The 16,964-nt window shown below is 39.3% G+C and overlaps 1 long non-coding RNA gene across 1 annotated transcript; it reads left to right on the top strand.

The window, feature by feature from the left end:
- The first annotated feature begins 11,986 nt into the window (after positions 1–11,986).
- On the top strand, positions 11,987–16,140 carry LOC146889256 (uncharacterized). Its single transcript, XR_015000396.2, has 3 exons — positions 11,987–12,111; positions 13,910–13,970; positions 15,366–16,140. It is a non-coding gene; the product is annotated as an uncharacterized LOC146889256 (long non-coding RNA).
- The last annotated feature ends 824 nt before the right edge of the window (positions 16,141–16,964 follow it).

The following is a 16,964-nucleotide window of genomic DNA, read 5'->3' on the forward strand; positions in this document are numbered from 1 at the left end:
GTGCATGTAGGAAGTATTTTGTCCTCAAGGGCTGCAAGGAAGAAATGTAGGAATCCCTTGGGTTGCTGCCTAGAACCCACTGGTGCATTATTGCTTTTCCTAGCCTGTAAGAGCCAGGGTGGATGCCATTATGATGCAGCAGCTGATTTTCACTTCCATTTGAATGGAAAATATTTTAAAATATGAAAAGGGCTACAATGATAGCTCAGAGGTACTGCTCTTGCAGAGGACCTCAGCACTTTGTAAATCCAGCTCCATGGATCTGACACCTCTTCTGGCCTTCCTGGACAACTGCACACATCACACACACACACACACACACACACACACACACACACACACACACTTACTAAAAAGATAGTGCAGTGAAAAGGTATATTTTCTAGTGTATCACTAATAATAAGGGCATTATTTCATGACAATATATATCTACAGTTTGAATTTATAAGTAACAAGAGTTTAAAAATTGTAAACACTATGAATGACGGTTATAAATGTGTTCTGAGAAATGTAATGTCATTATAGCTCAACAAAGAAGGCCAAGTCTACCATGTTCAATTTCTTCCCTGTAGAAAAGAAAAATTTTCTAAATACTAATGCTACTGGATGAAGAGACACTACAGAAATTTGGGCTTCTTACATGTTGTTTTCTAGATTTGACAGAAACCTAAAATCTTTTTCTGCCATCACTTTACTTAACTAAACTCTTGCTCATCATAGTAAACAGATAATTTTCTGGTGAATATTTAAATATCAACATATGTTACAGGAAGAAGACATTTAAGAATGAGGACTGAGGTATCAAGTCACTGAGAATAAGATATCTAACAGAGATCTATTCCACTATGTGCTCACTTTTAGGAGACCCTAGGGAATAGAATCTAGGGGAAAATCTCATGATCAATTGCACTGTTGATATCAAGCACGTGGGGTTGCCATTTCCAGAGAGTTTTCTCTATATAACTAAGAGACACACATAAGCATTCAAAGGAGTACAACCAAAGGTTCTGGAAGTTGTCAAATTGACAACCTGAAGGATAATAAGATTTTTCCATTCTAGAAGAAACAGTAAAAGCTTTCTCTACATGCTATTGGAAGCAAAAGGGCATCATCTCCATATATAGTCAGAATAGAGGAAGGACCAGGTCTTTCCAGAAGTTATGATGAGAACATCAATATGGTTTCACATACCCAATCACAAGTAGGGGAGATACCACAGAATCTAGCTTCTCTATCTGCTTGCATCCTTTGGACGTTTTGGGGTTTTATGACTGCATATGAGGTTCACTGATGCCTACCAGGGCAACAGAAGAACAATAAGGAGAGGAAAACGGTTGCTGTTGCCACCAGATATAGCCAGGAAGACCTTGTGGTCTGGAAAATGGAAGCTTTTCTTTCCATATATTAGAATGCCTATAAAAACCTGTTCCTAAGATTTGACTATGAGGTCTAAACAGGACAATCAGGCAAATATATCTCCTCTCTATCTCCGTACCAGAAAGTACTCAGTAAAATAAAGGTCTTATTCCGAAGAACAGATTAAGCAGTTCAGCAGTCACTTTCCCTGTAGGTCTTTCATGTCCAGTTTATACAGCATACTATCAGGCAGTCCTTGATAATATGGCTAGCTTAGGACAATGACAGCAAAATCAGTAAGGAGTTTCTTTGATGCTCAACATCTTCAAAGTAAATTGATATTGCCAGGAATAGATATTTCTCATTATCATGTAAGGCCCTAAGTTAATAAAATATTTAAGTGCGATTTTCTATAGGTCTTTGAAGTGTTTGAAGATAATTAATTTATCTAAAATATATCTCTGCATGATCTTGAAAACATGCCTAAAATTACTACAAATTTGATTGTTATAGATGACTAACTACTAACCTATGTTTCTTGATTATCCTAAGCAATTTATATAAGCTTTCAAAAACTAGAACTCTACCAAAAATCTTAAAATGAACTACATAGGTACAATACCTTAAATAATAATAAAATGGTAAATACAGTGTAACAAAATAAATTTATATCAATATACCATATTCCCCTAAATTATAACAGACATCCATAACCAACCAAATAACCAAAGACAAATCCACAGCCCAGCCCTTTGGAAAGTGGGCATCGTTTTCTCTAGGCTACATCCTATTGTCTTTGGGCAAAGGCATTTTTAGGGGTTCCTGAGAAAAATTGAGCTAATGACCAAGTTCTGGGAAGATCAGATATAGCCTTTGTTATCACCTGTCTATTAGTTATTACCTGTCTATAATTGGACATTTCCTGTCCCAGCTACCTGTTGCCAAATACATGGCTTTCCAAATTACCACATAGAGGCTTATAGTGATTATAAACTTTTAGTCAATAGCTCAGACTTATTACTAGCTAACTCTTACATTTAAATTCACTCATATTTCTTATTTATCTCTGCCACATGGCAATACCTATATCAGCATGGCATGTTCATCTCCTTCTCCCTCCACATCTGCTGGAAACTCCTGAACACACCCTTCATTTTCTTATCATCTTTAGTTTGGTTAACCCACCTATACTACTTGCCTGGCTATTGGCCAATCAGCATCTTATCAAACTAATTCCAGTGGCAGATCTTTGCAGTGTAGAAGAGCATTCCCCTTTTGTCTGTTTTAAAAGGAAGGTTTTCACTTTAACATAGAAAGATTATGCACAACAAAATCAATTATAAAGTAAGAATTACAGTTAAAATATCCAGTCTATTTCTATTTGGCAAAATTAGAGAAAATAATTATCTATCTTATTTTTGCTAGTCAAAAGTTTGTAATTAATTTACTTTTTATTATATAAGTATTTAGTCTTCAACTCTCTCAAAGACCCCAGAAGGGTGAAATATTATCTAATGAAAGGGATAGCTGACTGGAAAGTCACCCAAAGTTCTTCCACAACACTCGAGTATCTATATTTGACCTACGGGTTTAGTATATCTGACAAACTTTCCTATAAAATGGAATTCTCAAGGATTCTCCTATCTTCACTTTGCAAAGTTCAGTTGTCACTTTCTTTTTTTGTCCTGCTGTTTCAGTTTGGATAGCAATCATTAGCAATTGAGGCAAGAGCAGTTTTTTTGCCCACATGGTTATCCTTTGTCATAAAAAAAGTAAATTGTATATGGCGTTTCTTTCTCTGAAACTTTCTCTGAAGTAAATCGGTGTTGCCAGGAGAAGACTTGTCATGAAAGGTCTTAGGTTATTAAACATATTAAATACCATATTCAATAGTACTTAGAAGAGTTTGAAGATTGTCTATCTGAAATATATCTCTGTTTGACTTTCAAACCAAAGAAACATGACTGTAAACTTGCTATTTTATAGATGACTATTAATATATATTTGCTAATTATAAAATACATCTTAAATGAGCTGCATAAACATAATACCTTAAACAAGAGTAGAAATATATATATATATATATATATAAAATATCACAGAAATGACTTTAAATTTGTATCATTTAAATAAATTCTATAACAATGTAAATTTATCTGAGATTAATAGCTGTAATTTTGGTTAAAATAGATTCAATAATCTATACTTTTATTCTATCATTTCTGTATCCTACCCTGGTTTTTATTTTAGGAAGAGATTTGAATTTAACTCTTTATCTTTTTGACTATGACCAATTACAATTTGTAGCCAAAACCCCTAAACAAAGACAAATACCTTTAATCCATAGTTAGCAAATGTGGTCATAGTTTTCTAGGCTGCTTCCAGATAATTGGAGTTGCTGAAAATCTTTGAGAAATCTGAGAAAGTTTAGGATAATGACTAAGTATTAACCAGGGTAGTATTTGAGGCTGGATCATCTCAGTCAAGAGCTTTGAAGCTGTACTGGATGCATAACTCAGAGTAAACTACAACAGAGGTGCTCTGAAATGTTGGATCATCTAGGGCATCTTTCCCATCAGAGATTTTTCAGGGAGACATCTATGATTAAATCATGATTTTTATTAACCTAGAATGAATCCATAGGCTCTCATTTCCTATGAAAATAAAAGCATAACGTCTCCCAAAAAGTAACATAACATATTTTGACTTTAATTTTGAAGTCAAGGTAATTCTAAAATATGTAGTTTGGTATAATATAGCAGCTTTCATAATAAAAAGGTCTTTTAAGAGCCCCAAAATTTAAAGACCGTATGTATATATATATATATATATATATATATATATATATATATATATATATATATATGTATATGTGTGTAATATATATGTGTAATATATATGTAATATATATATGTAATTGAGACTCTCTGTGTATTTTACATCTTTATTGTCTCAAATATTTCTTACTCTATTTCTTTTTAAGGACATTACTACTTTTTCTTTTCTCTCCCAGGCTTACATATATTTTAAAAAATATTCTGACCCTTTTAGAAGTTCTCTTTTTGCCTAAATCTGTCCATACTGAGCATCTACAAACTTTTTTGACTGAATGAGCAAAAATACTGTTGTGTAACATAAATCGTGTCATGTTCATAAATGGCTCCTCCCTCTTGGTTTCTTGAGAGTATAGTCTTGTGACTGAGGCACATTTACTGCCAGCTCTTAAAGCCAGGTTTACTTCCCCAATTCTGGGAAGTTTCTAGGTCTATTCCACCACTGAGTAGTATGCCACCTGCTGCTTATAAACACCACATAAGTGTTTTGTAGTAGTACTTTTTAAAATAGATGCCTGTTTTTGCTACTAGCAAACAGAGCCTCCTCACACACAAAAAAGAAGTTACTAAAAAGTCAATTTTGACTATGCTTTTGTTCTTTTAAAATCCTTTTTAAAACTGTTTCAGGCTTTATGTGGAACATCTTGCCAAACGTTTAGGTACCATAGGTAATCAGACATTTACTGTCCCAACTGCCTGTTCCCAAATACCCAGCAACTACTTCTCAAATTACTACATATTGGAGAATGTATTTTAAGGTGTGTTGCTTTTGTATATGCTGAAATTTTAACTCTGTGAAGGTGTAATTGTTTGCCTATCTAAAAACCTGAAGGTCTAGAAAAGAGTTGAATGGCCAATAGCAAGGCAGAAGCAAGGATATGTGGGCTTGGAAGGCAGAGTATAACTAAAAAGAGAAACAGGTGGAGCTGCAACGAAAAAAGGAAAGGAGGATATGGACCAGCCACCCAGGTACCCAGCCAGCGAGCCACGAAGTAAGAGTGAAAACAATATATGCAGGAAAAAGAAAATCCCAGATGATTTTTAAAAAGGAAAAATCCCAGAGGAAAAGGTAGTCAGGATAATTTAAGCTTAGAAAGGGTGACAAGAAACAAGCTGAGCTAAGGCCAGGAATAACCTTTGTATGTGATCTATTTGGGAGCTGGGTGGGTGGTATGCTCCTCAAAGGGCTAATAGTGTAAAATATCGCATGACTACACAGAGACTTATATTACTTATAAATGCTCAGTCTATAACTCAGGCTTGTTACTAGCTAACTCTTGCATTTAAATTAACACATATTCATTATTTATGCTCTGCAACGTGGCAGTACATTTATTAGCAAGGTATGTTCATCTCCTGCTCCCTCGATATCTGGCTGGTGAATCCTAACTCTGCCTTTCTCCTTCCCATTATCCTTAGTTTGGTAACTTCGCTTATACTCCCTACCTGGTTACTGATCAATTGATGTTTTATTAAAACAATTTGAGTGGCAAATCTTTATAGTGTGCTGGAGGATTAATTCACAGAATCTGCTGCGGAGGTCCAAAGCATGTGAACCTATTTCCACTTGTCTGAATGTCAGGGAGTTTTTAGCATGTTCAAATGTGTCAAAGGTGTCAGCTGTGGCTACAAATCCTGACTTAAGCTGTGGCTAGTTGATGTTTTAGACATTAAGGTGGCCCATACAGGTAGATCCACTCCACCCTAACCAAAGTTAAAAAATTCAAACATACTTCTGCTCCTTCTTTTGAATTAAGAAGTTTTACCTAAGGAGTGGCTGCCTTCAGGATACTTGGTGTAGGGTAGGTTCTCTGATTAAATAACAGAATGCTTTTCTCATGAATTAATGGTTTGATGGCTCAAAATATTGAAACAAGTAACTATTCTAGTTGTCCCTTGTATCATGTGAAGCAGTCTTTTGTTTTCTTCCCTCTGTTGTATTGGGGTACTAAAGAGTATGGAAAATTAAACATGAGCGAATTTCAGTATTCATTGAAACTCCCTCCCTCGACTATGCTATGATTCTGTTTTATTACTTTCACTTACATCTTTGTTCTCTTTAATTATTTTTCTAATAACCATGCCTCTACCCTGGTCAGTGGTATCCTTGTCGAAGATGTTCCCTAGCAAACTGTCTAGTTTCAGGAGGTTTTCCTTGATCAAACCTAATCAACATTAACCTGGAAAGAATCCACAATCTCCTGTTTCCTGTGGAAACAAAAGCAAAACCTCTCCTATAAAACAACACATCTTTTAAGTTTACAAATTCATTTTTGATTTTCATATTAAAGCTAAGGCATTCTTAAAATATCTAGGGTGGTTTGTTTCATCAATCCCTCTTTCAATACCATGTCTCTTAACAGCTGTGCTTTGCTTATCAGTAATCAAAAAATACGAATTGTCAGGTGGTGGTGGTGGCATATGCCTTAATCCTAGCACTCAGGAGGCAGATCTCTGCGAGTTCAAGGCCATACTGGTTTACAGGAGCTAGTTCCAGGACAGGCTCTAAAGCTACAGAGAAACCTTGTCTCCCCAAAAAAAAAGCCTCAAAATCAATGCAATAATATATAGGATCCAGACTCCCTGTGAATTTCTCATTATGTGACTTTTAAAAAAAATATTCCTTTTATTGTCTGTTTAAAGACTTTACTTCACAATTTGTAAACTAATTATATCTTTCTACAACTGTCTATATTCTTTTTGCTTTCTTGCTTCTTGATCTTCTCCTGCTCCTTTTGTCCTATTTATTCTCTCTGCCTGTTAGCGCCACCTAGCCTTTCTCTGCCCTGCTATTGGATGTTCAGCTCTTTATTAGACCAATCATGTATTTTAGTCAGGCAGAGCAACCCAACTTCACAGAGTTAAGCAAATGAAACATAAAAGAACGTAATACATCTTTGTATCATTAAACAAATGTTCCATAGCATAAATAAATGTAACCCATTCTAAAATAATATTCCACAACAAGCAATTTCTCCTAAAGACATATATCTGGACAATGAGACCCACACCTGGACAGTGTGGAGAGTTAGAACTTTGAAGCATTCAGTCCTAAAAAATCCTTCTCCTGAATCCTCAGGGATTTATGCATAAGAAGAGTTAGAAAGATTTTAAGAGCTAAAGGTGTTATGACCTGCTACTGACTCGTCTGTCCCTTTAAGAGAGACTGCACGCCCACTCCCCACTTTTCCAGAAAAGGGGATCTCCCTTCCACCTCCAGCCTGCACTCTCTCTGCCCCTGTCTCTCTTTGGAAGAGGTGGTTGAGGCCTGTTCACTCACCCTCCTTTTTCTCTGTTTCTCTCTCTATCTCACACTTTTGCCCTCTTCCCTTTCCTTCCCTTTTACTGAATAAACTATTCCCAAACCCTCTCTCCACAAGGCATGCCTACCTGTCTCTGTTTCTCACCCCCAGCTGCTCCTGTGGGACCTGCTGCCTGCCAAAGATCTGCCAAGGTTTCTCACCTGCCAAGTGGCTCCCTGCTTGGGACTGTCACCCTCATGGCCTTCTGCTGTCCCTTGGGGAGCTGAACCACAGCATTTTATCTAAACCAAAACAAGAGGTAGTGTTTATGTCCAAGAAAATTACATATTCCAGACACAAAAGAGTTGATACAAAAGTAAGCTTACAGAATTCATGAAGAAGATCTCCACAATTTTAAACCAGACAACTTCTCTGTCTGAAGAGAGGTAAGTAGACACAAAGTTTCACACTAAGAATCTGTTTGCAATTAATATATGCTTCCCAGCATATATATTTTCCTCAGTGGAGTGTCATTGTATTTATCAAACACACTCCAAGGCAGACCCTATGTCAAGGAGAAGTTGGTCAACACAAAACTGAATCTATGTTTCTTGTATGGTTTTTTTTGATAATTTTTGTCTTTTTGTAGATTTTTTTGTTGTTTATTTTTATTCTGTTACTTCTGGGACAGAGTATGAAGTTGTGTGGATAGGAATATTGGATAGGTGTTGGTGATGTTGGCAGAGGGAAAAGTACATGATCAAAATATACTGATGGAGTTCCATATCTTATCCAGAACCAGGTCATAAATAAGAAGGTGGAAAGGAGGTGCTTTCAATTCAAATAGTGGGAACACCAGTGATGTTGAGCCCTGTCTGATCCCAACCCCAAGAAGTCAGAGAGCTACTGAGTAGTCCTGTTCCAGAATTTCATCAGGGGATTTAGAGAGGTGTGGCTTCACATTAACAGAAGGGATGGTCCTAGACCTGATCAATTATCAAGGGAAGAAAGTGCAAGTCCTTCTCAAAATCAGTAGGTGGCGCTAGAGCTAAGCATCCGCCATTTTTCTGCCCTGGAATCTCTAGCACTGCTTATAGTTTGCGGTTTTTCTTTAACTCCATCTCCTCCTTCAGGCAAGTGAGTTTTATTGTGAAGGGTATAGAACTTAGTTTGGGACACAGAGGATGTAACTTTGAACTATGAAGGGATGTGGCCCAGAGGAGGCAAGAGTGATTATTCTTCAATCAAAGAAAGAACAATCATTCGAATGGTCAGCGAAGCCAGAATATAGTGGCTCTAGCTACATTTGCAACTAGAACAGGTGGTTAGGATCAAAATGTGAGGGTCCCAATTCGTTCCGTGACTGGAGTTGTACATCACTTAGCAAGTGAAAAATTCTGGATGTTATGCTGCCTTGTGGAATAATATTGAGAGTACTGAGCCTGAGGGATCTTTGCGAGGGTGAAAGAGTCTGCCACTCGGCCACAGAACAGGGAGTGCTAGGGTGCGGATGGCACAGGCAGTTAGCCCAGTGAGAAGGGCCAGGGACTGTTTGGCTTGTCCTGGTTGTCGAGCATTGATGTGGCTGTCAGAAAACAGTGAGGAGGTTTGTAAATGGGGGAGGAGACCAGTCAACAAATGTGAAGTTCTGGAATTTCTACCTTTTTTCAGTACTAATGATGGAGACTGGAAGGAGCATAAGGGAATAGTCAGGAAGGAGGAGCCTTCCATCTGGCCCCAGAACTAGGGGTTGCTACTGTCCAGACTGTTAATGCTTACCCAGTCTGTGTGGTTGTGCGGGGAGGGGGAGGGGATGTGAATGACATGTCTCCCAGCGGCATCATCATTTTGGGAGTCTGAGGATGGTGAGACATTTTGTGAGTAGGTTGAGCCACCAGACAACATGAAAGAAAGTTCTAGAAGTTTCAGGTTTTTTACAATACTAACAAAAGGGGAGGGGATTTCCCTCTACAGACACAGGGGGCGCTAGAGTGCAGGTGGCTCAAGCAGTTAGCCCAGTGAGACGGGTCAGCGGGCCAGCGACTGGCTTGTCCTGGTTGTCGAGCATCGGTGTGGCTGTCAGAAAACGGTGAGGCGTTTTGTAAGTGGAGGAGGAGACCAGCCAAATGCAAAGTTATGAAATTTCTGCTGTTTTCAGCACTGTTGGGGAGGAGCAAAAGGGCACAAGGGAATAGTCGGGAAGAAAAAGGAGCCTTCTACTCTGCCATTGTACAGTGGTGTTAGAAATCCTGCTGTACAGGTCCAGTGAGTGCTCTGTGACTGGTATGCTTGTCCTGTTTCCCCGTGCTATTGTGTCACTATAATGATGGTGAGTTTATGTGATAGGGTGGTAGGGCAGCCACCAAGTGAGTTCTACCTGATGCAATACTGAATGGAGGTCTGGAGGTGTGGAGTTGATGGTACTTTGTGGATCTTGGTGAGGAAAAGGTGCCTTCCGATTGGCTCCAGAGCTAGGGGGCGCGAGAGTCCAGACTGTTTATGCATACCCAGCCCCCCACCCCGTGCTTGTGCGTACGCGCGCGTGCACGTGCATGCGTACGTGCGTGTGTGTTTGTGTGTGTGTGTGAACGTTCTGACTCCGAGGGGCTGCCGATCACCATTTTGTGAATTTGAGGATGATGAGGCTTTTTGTGAGTGGACTGGGCTGCCAGACAACATGAAAGAATGTTCTAGAAGTTTCAGCTTTTTCGATACTGACAATGGAGGGGGCAAAAGAAAGGCTATCTCTACAGACACAGGGGGCGCTAGAGTGCAGGTGGCTCAGGCAGTTAGCTCAGTGAAACGGGCCAGCGGGCCAGCGACTGTTTGGCTTGTCCTGATTGTCGAGCATTGGTGTGGCTGTCAGAAAACGGTGAGGCGTTTTGTAAGTGGAGGAGGAGACCAGCCAAATGCAAAGTTATGAAATTTCTGCTGTTTTCAGCACTGTTGGGGAGGAGCAAAAGGGCACAAGGGAATAGTCGGGAAGAAAAAGGAGCCTTCTACTCTGCCATTGTACAGTGGTGCTAGAAATCCTGCTGTACAGGTCCAGTGAGTGCTCTGTGACTGGTATGCTTGTCCTGTTTCCCCGTGCTATTGTGTCACTATAATGATGGTGAGTTTATGTGATAGGGTGGTAGGGCAGCCACCAAGTGAGTTCTACCTGATGCAATACTGAATGGAGGTCTGGAGGTGTGGAGTTGATGGTACTTTGTGGATCTTGGTGAGGAAAAGGTGCCTTCCGATTGGCTCCAGAGCTAGGGGGCGCGAGAGTCCAGACTGTTTATGCATACCCAGCCCCCCACCCCGTGCTTGTGCGTACGCGCGCGTGCACGTGCATGCGTACGTGCGTGTGTGTTTGTGTGTGTGTGTGAATGTTCTGACTCCGAGGGGCTGCCGATCACCATTTTGTGAATTTGAGGATGATGAGGCTTTTTGTGAGTGGACTGGGCTGCCAGACAACATGAAAAAATGTTCTAGAAGTTTCAGCTTTTTCGATACTGACAATGGAGGGGGCAAAAGAAAGGCTATCTCTACAGACACAGGGGGCGCTAGAGTGCAGGTGGCTCAGGCAGTTAGCCCAGTGAAACGGGCCAGCGGGCCAGCGACTGTTTGGCTTGTCCTGGTTGTGGAGCATTGGTGTGGCTGTCAGAAAACGGTGAGGCGTTTTGTAAGTGGAGGAGGAGACCAGTCAAATGCAAAGTTATGGAATTTTTGCTGTTTTCAGTACTGTTGGGGAGGAGCAAAAGGGCACAAGGGAATAGTCCGGAAGAAAAAGGAGCCTTCTACTCTGCCATTGTACAGTGGTGCTAGAAATCCTGCTGTACAGGTCCAGTGAGTGCTCTGTGACTGGTATGCTTGTCCTGTTTCCCCGTGCTATTGTATCACTATAATGATGGTGAGTTTATGTGATAGGGTGGTAAGGGTATTCACCAAGTGAGTTCTACCTTATGCAATACTGAATGGAAGTCTGGAGGTGTGGAGTTGATGGTACTTTGTGGAACTTGGTGAGGAAAAGGAGCCTTCCGATTGGCTCCAGAGCTAGGGGGCGCTATAGTCCCGACTGCTCATGCTTACCCAGCCTCTGTGAGTGTGGGTGTGTGTTGGGGGGACAGTTATTGGAAGGGGTGATTGTGATGTCTTATATTGCCTGCCCATCAACTTTTAGGGAGTCTGATGATGATGAGGCTTTTTGTAAGTAGGTTGGAATTCTAGTGATGAAAAAAGAATTTTTTAATTTTTCTCTTGTTCATTTATGGCCAAAGATGAGGAAAGGGAGAAGGTAATCCTGAGGAGGAGGAATGAATCTTCTACTACACCACAGAAACTGGGGACCATAGAGCCCTGACTATACAGGCAATTAACCTAGTGGATGGTCAGGGACTGTTGAGGTCTCTATTCATGGAGCCAGTGTTTTGATAAAGGTCAGGAATCAAATAGGTTGAGGACATCTCCCAGTCTTAGGAAGTTAAATGAAGGTAATGGGGAAGCATGGATGTTGAGAAGCTGGACAGAGAAAAAATGATGCTTAAGTGATAATTCTTGCCTTCCTCTCCACAGATATAGAGGGATATAGTCCCACCTCCTTCACTTATCACCACCTCCTTCACTTATCACTTCTAGGAAGCCAACTGTGAGAGCCCTGTGCACTTTCTTGGATTCCATTTTGTGGCCTAAAGAAGGTAAGACTTTTTATTTCTTTGTTTGTTTGTTTGTTTCCTTTGTGAGGGGAATAGGCTCAGATCAACAAAGGTGATATATATTCTCAAATTGTCACCCTGTGGAGGTTCCAGGCACTTTACCATTTCTCTGTTTCAGAAGCTGAGGGAGGTGAAACAATTTTTAATTTTAAAATAAAGTATAATTACATCCATTCCCATTTACTTTTCCTCCCTTAACACCAAATGTGTACCCCCATTGTTATATCTCAAATTCATGGCCCCTCACCTCCTTTTCTTTAATTATTATGTCATATATTCCTAAATATATAAATACAATCTTGTTAATCTGTAAAAGCTTACTTGTATGTATATGGTTTAATGAGTGACCACTTGATATTGGAGACAGACACAACCTATTTTAATTTCCTAGCTATTAATAATAGGTTAGTGGGTATAGAAAGGTGTCTCAGTGGTGAAGGACACTTGTTGCTATAGCAGTGAACTCAGGTTCAATTCCCAGCACCCATATGGCAGCTCACAACTGTCTTAGGAGATCTGATCAGATCTTCTGACTCATGGGCACCAAAGATGTATGTAGTAAGCATACATATATGTAAGCAAAGCATTCATGCACATAAAAAAAATGAAATAAAAAAATCAATTCAAAATAAAAAAAAATAAAATGTAGTGTGAGAGTGGCAATGAACACAGCTGAGTAAGATGCCAAGTCCTTTGAGCATTTACCAAAGAGTGGCATAGTTAGATTATATGGTAGCTTCTGTTTTGTTTTGTTTAAGTTTTTGAGAATTTTCCACACTAAGTTCCAGAGTGGCTATACTAGTTTGCAATCCCACCAACAGTAAATGAAGGTTCCTCTTTTTCCCAATCTTCTCTAAAAACAACTGTCAACTTATTGTTTGTTGTGTTTTATGTTAGCTATTCTGACTGCGGCAAGTTGAAATATTAATTTTAATTTCTTCTCTTAGGGTAACATAGACTTAGGAAGAGTAGGTCCCAGATCTATCTAGACCACTCTGATAATTATGAGTAGAGAATGCTGATATGAGAGTCTAACAGTCTGGGAATAAGCTATGGTAGGTCAGTGTGATTCTCCCTGCAGTCAATTTAAGAACCATTGGAGTGGACTAAGGAAATTCACTTCAACTTTACTCCTTCAACTAGAAAAGCAGGATCCCATAATTTGTGGCTGATTCATGCTTTTATTCCCGGGAGGATACAGGCTGTGATAGATATATGCAATGAGATACCACTACTTCTATACCATTTCCCAGAATCTAATGGACTGGAGTGGTTCAAGATGGTGAGATTTTAGATGATCATCACAATGTATGAGAAGATGAATCTACTGAAACAGGTCTTAGTTTCTGCATAGTACAACTGGTCTTGGTAAGGAAATTACTGGATTTGATAATCTTTTACTATTTTATGAATTATCCCAGAGAGGTAAAAGTGAATCTTGATTATCACATGTGACATCAGGAGAGGCAATTCTATGATCTTTTAAGAGTCAAATTAAGGTAACTAACTCATCATGAGAATACTCCAGCCCATACAAGATGAGCCCCAAAGAAAGTCCACCCTGTTCCTTCTGCCAACTCTTAAGGATAAAGGCAGAAACTGTCAAATGTTATGTGTTCATATCTCCTCCAGAAGTGAGGTCTTGGATTCAAGTGACAATGGAAGGTGGGAAAAAATGCCAGTAATAAAGATAAATACCGTGATTGATGTCTAAGAGCAGCCCTGCAGCAGGACCTAGTCCTAGACAGCATCTCCTATAGAATCTCTCCATATTTTTTAGAGACTCCTGAAAGTGTGACAACAATTCAGCAGAGAGAACACCTTGCATGTTAAAGGCCTAGGTGAGTATTAAAATACCTCAACTAATGAACCTAAAAGGTCCAGCTGCCTTCTGTTCTCAGTCATCTGAAGGACCTAGGAAAATGAGACAAGATGTGGTAAAGTCACTTTTGTTAAGAGTAGGGGAGATCACTTAGAGGTGAGATTGATGTTGAATTAGAAATTCTAACAGAATGACATGGTTCAGACTCTGCAAAAAGTAATGATGAATGATGCCAGGGAATACTAAGGGAAAGGACACTGTAGAACAGACAGGACCCATCCTCTGCTGTCTGCCTTGCAAAGTACAGCCAGAAATGGTCAGGTGTCGCAACTCCTCATAGATATGAATATTTAAAAAAAAACATGAAGACTTGGCTCTGAAGAGGGACAGTATCTCTAGAATCAGATAGAGTAGTCCCAGATTCTAACATGATTTCAGTTAAGATCCTGAAGAGGAGGGCATAATTCCCCTTTCTAGGAATGAAGGTGTCTCCTGCTCTACCTTGTCTTGCTGCCAGCTATTAAAGACCTTGGGGATAACATTGAGGTATTCACCCTCACTTCTATTTTAGTGCTCACAAAGACGTGAGGACTTTATTATGAGGGGGCAGACAAGAGGCAGCAGAGGGAGAAGTCTCATGTCTGACATCAACATGAGAAATAAATATACCTCTCATTAGAAAAGTCAGATTCTGTACAATATGTGACTAGTCCTTACTATATCCCATTAAGATCCTGACAAGTTTGTTTATTGATAGCCTTCTCTCCTCTCTTTTTTTATCTCAGTCATTCATTAATATGAATTTTTATTTTTAAAAAAATTTGTACCTGCCTAAACTGTGCATTGGTCAGATAGATCCCCTCTTCTCTCCCCACCCCACAGTTCTTCCCCTATTCCCATCCACCATTTTTTCTTCTCAACTTCATGTTCTCTTCTTAAAACTAATGGGATATACTTAGAGCTGGCTGTATGTGCCTAGGTATGGGATCATCTGTTGGTATTGGAAGCCTTTCAGGAGCGGCAGTTCTGAAGAAAACTGACCCTCCTTCCTCTGGCAGACATCAATCGTGAATACCTCCTCAGATAGAGAACTCCAAAAGCCACTCCTCCATACATGGTGGAATTTGAACTCGCTTCATTTATGTACAGATCTTTCACATGCAGTCCCAGGAAGACAAATAATGTTTCACTGCAGGCATTCTCTAGCTCTGGTTCTCAGTATCTTTCCATGCCATAGTCCAAGATGAACCCTGAGCATTCACTCGCAGGGTTTGCAATAGATATCCCATTCATATCTGAGCACTGTGTAGTCTCTTATTTACCCAAAGAGAAATTATGTAAGGTGAATTTTGTCTGAATCATTGGATGTTAACTTTTTAGCTCAGGCCATTTACACCATTTCTCCATCTTCTAGGCTTTTAAGATCTCTTCCTCCACATTTCTGCCTACTGCCTCCAGTAAGGGTCATCATGATTCACTATGGAAGTTGCTCATGTCTCAGTCTTGAGCAAGATTTTCTGAACCCAGTCAAAGCATCTGACACTCTGATTTTACTGATTCCTGTGGATGACATGGAAGAGGGTGTGGGACAAGTTATAGAAATATATGAAGAAACAGAGGATGGTAATGAAGAAGAACTATTGGAGGTGCTGGTGGTGATGGAGGAAGAAAGTGACGAGGAAGCAGACATTGATGTTACTGAGAATGAGGAGTAGAAAAGAGAAATAAAAGATAGAGAGGGGAGGATGAAGACGAAAAAAGAATGGGAAAAGGATGCAAGGGAGGAAGACCTGGAGAAGGAAAACTAAAGGCCTTCCATTTATGCTCCCCCTCTTATTCTCATCTTCCTCCTATCTTGTCCTCATCCTCCTTTTCTCCTCTGAATCGGAATGCTTACTGGGAATTTGTTTCACTGTTTTGTTGGGGTAGATAGATGTTATTCCTTGAAATATATATTTAGTACGTTTAGAATCTAGGAGGTAAATTGTTCCCACATTCATTGCCATTTATTATTTTCTTTAGAAAGTGTTGTGGGAAAACTATGCAATGTTGCAGGATTCTTCTAAATCTTCAGTGCATTATGTAAAATTGAATGCATTGTACCTTTATTTGTTAAATTCATGCAAGAAAATAGGAAAATGTAGATAAATATTAATAAAATTTGCTTGCTGACTCATTTATTCATCAAATATGGGTTGAGTAGTTTCACATTGCCAAATACTATGAATCTTGGGTGAAGAACATAGAAAAGTAAAACACTTTCTCTGCATGAATATTTTTTTCACACACAAATTACAAGGATTTCCTGGGCAGGAGGGCACAAGTGAATAACTTTTATTTGAAAAGCATTTCTTGCTCTGATTTTGTTTTCTTTCCCTCAATGATTTGTATCATCTGACATACTCTAGGTAACAATGACAAAGCTCAGGGCAAAGGTCGGCAGGGTGGTGGTCAAATTAATAATATTCAAGCTAACGTCTGTTCATTAAATACCCATTGTATTTTGTGGAAAGTAACATGTTCTGGAGTTAATACATTCTCACCCTGTTGCTTCATTTCTCAAACCTGATTTTGAGAGAGCAAGTGAAGGCTTCTAGTACACAGGTGCTACATAATAGGGATGTACAAGAGTTTATCTATAGCATATATCTTACCAATCTTCCCAGTCTGAATAAGAACTTTTGGTTTCTTAATTCATTTCTTACCATTGCAAATTGTCTCAGATGACAAAAGAACACTGTGTCAAAGTATTCAAAGAGAGAAGTGGAAATAAAACACTGTGTTATTTGTTTTTACTTTACAGTAATAAAGGTTCTCTTGCCCTAGTCACCAGAAAATTTAATAACTCACCAAGGCCTGTTGGTGGTATTTAAGTACTGTTCCAGCAATTTCTTGTATCATTGAGCCATGCCCTGCTGTAATCAACAGAAATTGTTGTAAAACTTGGGAACCTAACTTGCTAATCAGCTAATCACTGTAGCTGTCTCTGAAGACTATGTTTTTCTTCCAGTAC

This window comes from Myodes glareolus, chromosome X, assembly GCF_982192425.1.
Source record: "Myodes glareolus chromosome X, mMyoGla1.1, whole genome shotgun sequence".
Lineage (NCBI taxonomy): Eukaryota > Metazoa > Chordata > Mammalia > Rodentia > Cricetidae > Myodes > Myodes glareolus.